This window comes from Panthera tigris, chromosome B2, assembly GCF_018350195.1.
Source record: "Panthera tigris isolate Pti1 chromosome B2, P.tigris_Pti1_mat1.1, whole genome shotgun sequence".
NCBI lineage: Eukaryota > Metazoa > Chordata > Mammalia > Carnivora > Felidae > Panthera > Panthera tigris.
The window spans coordinates 148812601-148819452 of record NC_056664.1 but is presented as its reverse complement, the minus strand read 5'-3'; the positions used below and the strand labels follow the sequence as shown (position 1 = coordinate 148819452).

General features: G+C 61.0%; 1 protein-coding gene and 1 long non-coding RNA gene across 4 annotated transcripts in view; one reads left to right on the top strand and one right to left on the bottom strand.

Moving 5' to 3' along the window:
- Positions 1-949: 949 nt before the first annotated feature.
- Positions 950-3429, bottom strand: LOC122238460. Its single transcript, XR_006217392.1, has 2 exons — positions 2800-3429; positions 950-2712 (listed from the first exon to the last, which is right to left on the bottom strand). It is a non-coding gene; the product is annotated as an uncharacterized LOC122238460 (long non-coding RNA).
- A 503-nt stretch (positions 3430-3932) lies between these two features.
- The window catches only part of UNC93A (unc-93 homolog A), a 40928-nt gene continuing 38008 nt past the window's right edge, over positions 3933-6852 (top strand). The window contains exons 1-2 of one of the 3 annotated variants that reach the window (XM_042987537.1): positions 3933-4148; positions 6047-6200. The gene's annotated coding sequence lies outside the window, so the exon portion shown is untranslated. Of the gene's footprint in view, positions 4149-4493; positions 4546-6046; positions 6201-6852 lie in introns of those variants that run through there. The other 2 variants (XM_042987536.1, XM_042987538.1) reach the window with 2 other exon arrangements.

Here is a 6852-nt window from a genome sequence, read left to right as displayed (position 1 = left end):
CATTGCCGTGCACTTTGTCTGAAACTTCCACCGACTTGCGTTATTCGAGTCACCGTGACGTCTGGCTGTCGGCCCACAACACTAATTATTGTAGCTGGTGACCTCACGTGTAGCGAGTGGCCAACCAGCAGCAGACTACTCCACGGAACCTTCCAGATTATTGTCCCCAAGCATCCACATATAAAAATACACATTATTTTATTAAATTATTGTATAAGGTTCCCCAGAGCAGCTGGACCGATGGGATAAATGTGAAGATATACATGAGAGGAGATTTTTAAGGTGTTGGCTCACAGGGTCATGGGGGCTGAGAAGTCCCACCACCTGCCATCCGCAAGCTGGAAATCCGGGCAGGCCAGTCTGAGGGCAGCAGAAGCTGAGAGGAGAACGTCCCAGCTCAACGGGGAACCAGAAAAGGGGCGCAAATTCTCCTCTGCCTTTTCTCTTCGGGCCCCCACGAGGCCGGACGAGGCCCCTCACGCTGGGGAGGCCGTCTGCGTTACAGAGTCACAGACTCAAATGTGGATCTCACCAGAACGCCCCGTCCCAGACACAGCCGGGATGGTGTCTACTCGGGGCACCACGGACAGCCAGGTTGACACAAAACATGAGCCACCACATTGACTTTCCTTCCACTCCTCCTTCCTACGAAAGGAAGGCATCAGATTGCTTTTCGCAGCAGCACGCGATCTGTGACTCCATCTCAAGACCGTAAAGGAGGATCACAAAATATCTGTTGGGGTGGAGCGTGTGGGTCCCATGGAGGTGAAGCCATGGTCCCCTACCCTCAAGGGCGAGGCCACGTCCGTCAGGCCCCCTTACAGCTCTAACAAGAGCCTATTTCTAATGGCGAGATTTCAGAAAACATGACAGGAAATTCAGGGAGATAGGTGGGCGATTTTCTGGGGCCCCCTCGAACCATCCCTCACGGACGGCACCGGATTCCGAATTCACAACACAAACGACATGTTAATAAGCTGGGCCCAGACTTGTTGAGTCTGAAATAATGGTTCCTTTTGAGCCAAGCGCGGGATCAAATGCGCGGTTCTCAGGCAGGAGGAAAGGGCTCCTGTCCTGTCCGTGGGCGTTTGGGCGGAGGGAGGGGCCGATGTGCACCTTCAAGGTCGGCGCTCTCCCGGTCCACGCTGCCGAGGTGGGCAGCGCTCGGCCTATGGCCTCGAGGATTTTTTGTTTACTTGTCTCCTCTGATGCCTCACGCAGCTCCAATCGGCTCTAGGGAGACTCGTGTTGGATCGGAGCCTCGTGCACACACTGACCCGTGGTCTGGAAGCCGCCCAGGCCCTCCCTGCCTCTGCACAGGTGACTGGGGACACAGCAAGGAGGGGCGGACGGCGCCTCAGTCCCCATCAGTGCACCACATCGGTGGACAGTTAGTGGGGGCTCCGGGGAGAGAGATCCCTGTTTTTTGTCCCAATGAGCCAGGAAGCCACACACGAACTGGAATCTTCGATATGCACCTGGCTGCTTCGAAGGCCCTCCCTGCAGAGCTGACGGCTCCCCAGCCATCGTGCGCGAGGCCTAACGGGAACCCCGGCCGTTTGTGCTCCAAGACCCAAGGGGGCCACTCGGGACACGGCCTCGTTTGGTTTGGAAAGCCACCTTCAAGTAGCTGTCTGTTGTTCAGGGACAGCACGCGGTTTCTGTGCTTTCCTACTTGGGGTTTCTGGCCGAGTTAGTGAAAAACGGGCTCTCACCTGCCGCCCTGGCGGTTTTTTCCACGGTGCTTCAGGAAATTGCCCGATTTGCGGGAGATCAGAGGTGGAGGGAGGACCGGGAGGGAGGGAGACCCCATTGCTGTCCCCTCTGCCAGGCTCCACGCGCCTCCTGGGAGGTGGGGGGCAGGCCTGCTGGGGGAGGCTCCCGGTCCCTGACCCCTAGGAGAGGTAAGCCGCCAGCCGTCCTCCCAGGCACCTGCCCCGAGTTAGTGGTTCCTAGACCTCGGCCATGGGCGTTCTCATGCTCCTTCTCGAATTTTCCCCGCGCCACAGGGGAGGACCCTGGGCTTCGGAACTTAAGCCTGAGAGAAAGCATGGGTGGGGTGTCTGGCTGAGGGGGTTGGGCGTGTGACCCCGATCGCCGCGTGTGGGTGGCCTCATTCTCCACTCCCCACCTGGCAGGCCAGCCCAGGGTACTGCGTCTGGCTGACGGAAAGTGGGCAGATGAGCCTGTGCTCCTGCTGGCTGGGTCTATCTGGAACCTTCCGAAAGGGAGGGGGACCCTTCTCCTGCCTCCTTCTCTGACTGAATGGGGGGGGGGGATGGCCTGCGGGGGTGGAAAGGTAGAGGCACAGGAGGACTCCCGCATGACTACAAGGGAGGGGACACCACGGGACCCCAGCATGACTGACAGAAGGTCACTTACTGATGGGAAACACTGGGTTTTTCTAAGCAAAACCGAACTTTCTTGGACAAGCACTGAGAATGGAGAGTCTACGCGTCGGGGGAGGGAGTCCGGCTCCAAACACGGGCTGTCGCACCCTCTCCAAGGCTTCCGTTTCCCCTCCGCACGACGGGGAGGGGCAGCGACTCCCTGCTGCGTCCCAGCCAAGGTCACAGGACGTGAACCTCGGGGTGCTCCTTGGCCAACGTCTGGCCTCCTGGGCGCCTGATAAATGTTTGCTTCCCTCCTCTTCGGGCGGCCTCTCCACCTGTCCCATGACCTCAGCGGCCTTTCTCGGAGCCTCGTCCACCCCTGCGTTGGGTCACGTGTGTGAGAGGAAAATCGTCGCACCTGCCCGTGGCCGTGCCCTGCCCTCTGTCCTTTGCGGTAATATCTCACCTCGCACCCGGGACACGCGGGTCCACCAACTGATGGAAGAGCCTGGGTCCCACCGTTACCGGGGGGACGAGGTGCCCCAGTGGGAGCCAGACTGAAATCCCACCGCCACAGCTCGTAACGACGCAGCCCCGCCGAGCTCGCATTCAGGCAGGACACGCTGAGCGCGGGCCCCCGGGGGGAAGAGAGCGCGGCCCCGGGGGCCCCGCGTTTTAAAAACTAACTTACTTCGGCCCGGCTTTACGCAGGAACAATGGACAAGCGAAACCTGTCCGCGTAAGGCGTGACGTTCTGACCCAGGGGTGCCTGGGCCACGGCTCCCGCGACCGAGGCGATGAACACATGCATCTGACACACTTACTGAGGATCTGGTCTCCGGGCACGTTCAAGTTCGCAATACTGTGAACGGCACTCGGCGTGCCGCACCACCGCCCCCCAGAACTCACTCGTCCTTCACCTGGGAGTCGGGACCCCAGCCCCAGGGCGGGCAGGCACCGTTGCACTGCCTGGGGCCGTCAGCCCATTTCCATCCCACAGGCGGGGAGCGTGCGTGTCTGTCTGTCTGTGCGGAGCTTTCCCACCTGCCACGACGCCCCCAGGCTCGTCCCTGCGACGGCGGCACGACTTCCTCCCTTCTCGTGGGGTGGCCGCACGGTAACCCCCCCCCCCCAGACCAGGTCCCCGCCTGACGGAGGAAGTACTGACACTCGCTCAGGGTCAGAGCGTCTGGAAGCCCGGAGCCCCCTCTGAGGGGGGTGCCGGCAGGTGCCCCGCTGCACGCGAGGGGGACTCGGGGACAGGCCAGCGGAGGAAGCCCTTCCAAGGAGAACCACCAGGCACAGCCAAGTGCCCGGGCTCAGATGCAGCGCACACCCCTGAAGATGCACACGGGTTCGCGCCCACACCGTCTGAACATCGCACACGCTGCGTGGACGTCACACGCACGCTTCTGTGGGATGTACGTCACACGCGCGCTTACGCACAACGTCACACACGCGCTTATTCGCTACGTAGGCGTCACACACACGTACGCTTATTACCACGTATACATCACGCGTACGGGCACCACACGTACGTCACAGACGCATAGCACGTCTCCATCGCACACACACACGCCGCGTGTGCATCATGCACACACGTGTGCGTCTCCCACGACTCCCTCACTATGCACTGGCTGTGTGCCGTATGTCGCATCGTTGTGGTCACACCCGCCCCGAACGCCTCCTCTCCTGGGTGTGGGGTCCACACCCGCTGCCAGCTGGGATCCGCCCCTTCTCTCGAATAGACATGAACTCCGAACGCCCCGGATGCGATGAGACGGCGTGCACGGGCTGAGGCGAGGATCTCCCTCCGTAAGCTGGGTCTTGCGAAGGGGACCCTCCCCCCTGGTGTCCGGAGGGTGTGCTGGCTGAGCTGGGGAGACCGGCTCCCGTCCCCTCCGGCGCGGCGGCCAGACTCCGCCTGAGAGCAGACGCGAGCAGCCAGCAGCGGAAAAGCGGGCGCGTGTAGTCAGTCTGCGTGCACGGGAACCTGCAGAAAGGGACACGAAGCCGTGAAGGAGCGCACGGGCACCGGCGTGTGCACACCAGGGCACGCGCGCCGTCCTGCGCAGGAACGCGGAGCCGCGGGCTCACGCGGGGCCCGCTCTGGCCGGGGGTGGGGGTGGTGGGGAGAGGGGGTGGGCAGGGCGCCGGGGAGGCGGGCGACAGCGACAGCGGATGGGTTGTTGGAGCAGGTCCGTTCGTCCAGGTGCGTTTCGTGTCGGGATTACCGTCGGCAATTACCGCCTCCTGGACCAGGATGTCCTCTTCCTGGTGGGGGAGGGTCCAGGAAATCTCACCTCTTGGGTTTAGCTAGGACGAGGGAGGGCAGGGAGCCCCCCCTGCACCTGCTGCTTCCCTCGAGCGGAACAGTCGGCATAGTTAGGGGCATAGTTAAGGCGTGTTCTGAACCCCTTCAAGAGTCGGCAAGGATATCAAGAAGCTGAGAGGTGGTGGGCTGGAGAGTCGGAGCCAGCGGTGAAGACGGGGTGGGGGGGGGGGAGCGGCCGTCCCCGCACAGCGCGCACTGTCACTTGAGCCTGCAGCCAGCCTGCAGACCGTCGGTCCGTCGCAGGAGGTGCTAACACGCCGGGGGAGAATCCGCAGCCCTCACGCTTAAGCGTCAGCGTGGCGCCACAAGCGGACCCTGCCCACGGCTCCGCTGTGCGGGCGTCCTTCCCGCCCGCATTCCCACGCTCGGCCCGCACCCGAGTCACCCGGGGCGCCCCACCCGAGCTTTGGTTCCCGGGGGACACGATGCTGCCGGCGTGGGGACACATCTCGGGGGCCGCCATCCTCCGTTCCTGCGGGGCAAGCCTCCGCTCACGTGGCGGCCCAGGCGTGGCTCGGAAACCCTCCCGGGGCCAGCGGCCAAGTCCAACAAGCGGGGTGGCCTATCGCCTCCCAGCCCTGGAGCTGACACCTGAGCAAGGGTCAGCTGGGCGGCGCTCTTGCAAAGGCCCTGGAGGAGCCGTCTGTTCCGGGCCTTTCTCTCGGCCTCTGGTGGGGCTGCCCTCCTGGGCGGTGCTTGGTCCGCACACCGTCTCCCTGGTCACGGTCTCCGTCATCACATGGCTTGTCTGTGCGTGTCTGTGTCTGTGTGTGCGTCTATGTGTGTGCCTGTGTGTGTGCATGCGCGTGCATGTGGTGTGTGCGTCTGTGCGTGCATCTACGTGTGTCTGTGTGTGTGCATGCGGTGTGTGCGTCTCTGTGTCTATGTGTGCATGTCTGTGTGTGCACCTGTGTCTGTGTGTCGTCTCCTTTCCCCCCCGTGGTTTGTGCGCTCCGGGGTCCAGGACTGGATTCCCGTCACTGCTGACCCTTTGGGCATCAGAGAAAGATTCCAGGTGCAGTGACCTCGTGTCCTTGTTCACACTGGTCCAGGGTCCTGTCCTCGTGTGCAGTGACCTCGTGTCCATCCCCGGCCTGGCCACAGGGCCAGTTCACGCCCTTCTGCTCCTCCTATCCACCCCTTCCCCGGGGCCCTTGTCTCTCACTCACATATGGAGCACAGGTCGGCATGGGAGCGCCGTTTCCTGTCGCCTCCCGTAGCACGGCCTCGGTGGGACAGTTCCTCTTGTCCCCAAACGCCGCTGTCTCACGGATCTGCATCCACTAGGGGAAGGTTGAAACCCAGACTTCAGCGGCAGCTGGGTGGGCACCTTCCGGCACCTTCTCAGCCTTGCTCTGTTTTGTTTCCTCTCCTCTAGCAAAACCGGTGGTGGAACGGCTGCGTGCACACACTAGGGACGTAAGAAAATGCAGCCCTCCACACGCACCCCCGTGTTTTTAGCAGCGCTGTCGACAGTAGCCAAAGGATGGAAAGAGCCCAAATGTCCCTCGATGGGTGAATGGATAAAGAAGGTGTGGTCTATACATACAATGGAGTAACTACTCAGCAATCAAAAACAATGAAATTTTGCCTTTGGCAACTACGTGGATGGAACTGGAGCGTATTATGCTAAGTGAAATTAGTCAGAGAAAACAAAAATCAGATGACTTCACTCATTTGAGGGCTTTAAGAGACAAAACAGATGAACATAAGGGGAGGGAAACAAAAATAATATAAAAACAGGGAGGGGGACAAAACACAAAAGACTCTTAAATACAGAGAACAGAGGGTTGCTGGAGGAGGTGTGGGAGGGGGGATGGGCTAAATGGGGAAGGGGCCCTAAGGAATCTACTCCGGAAATCATTGTTGCACTAGATGCTAACTAATTTAGATGTAAATGAAAAAATAAATACATGAAATGCAGCCCTCATGACCCGTGAGAAGCTTCTCCAGGGCTAATACCATCCGTAAACATTGGGTCTTGTGAATCTGTGTTGTGCCCAGTCACGTGGTTGTCCTGCTAAACCCCCAGTCTCGGGGGGTCGCCGTTAGGCCGGGTCAGCCCGTCATGCTGCCTCCTCCCCGGACCCTGGGACAGCCGCAGGCCCTGGAAGAATCTGGAAGGATCGGTCACTGCGGAGGCGGCTGGCTGCTTCAGGGACGTGGGGCTCCGTGGACTTTCTG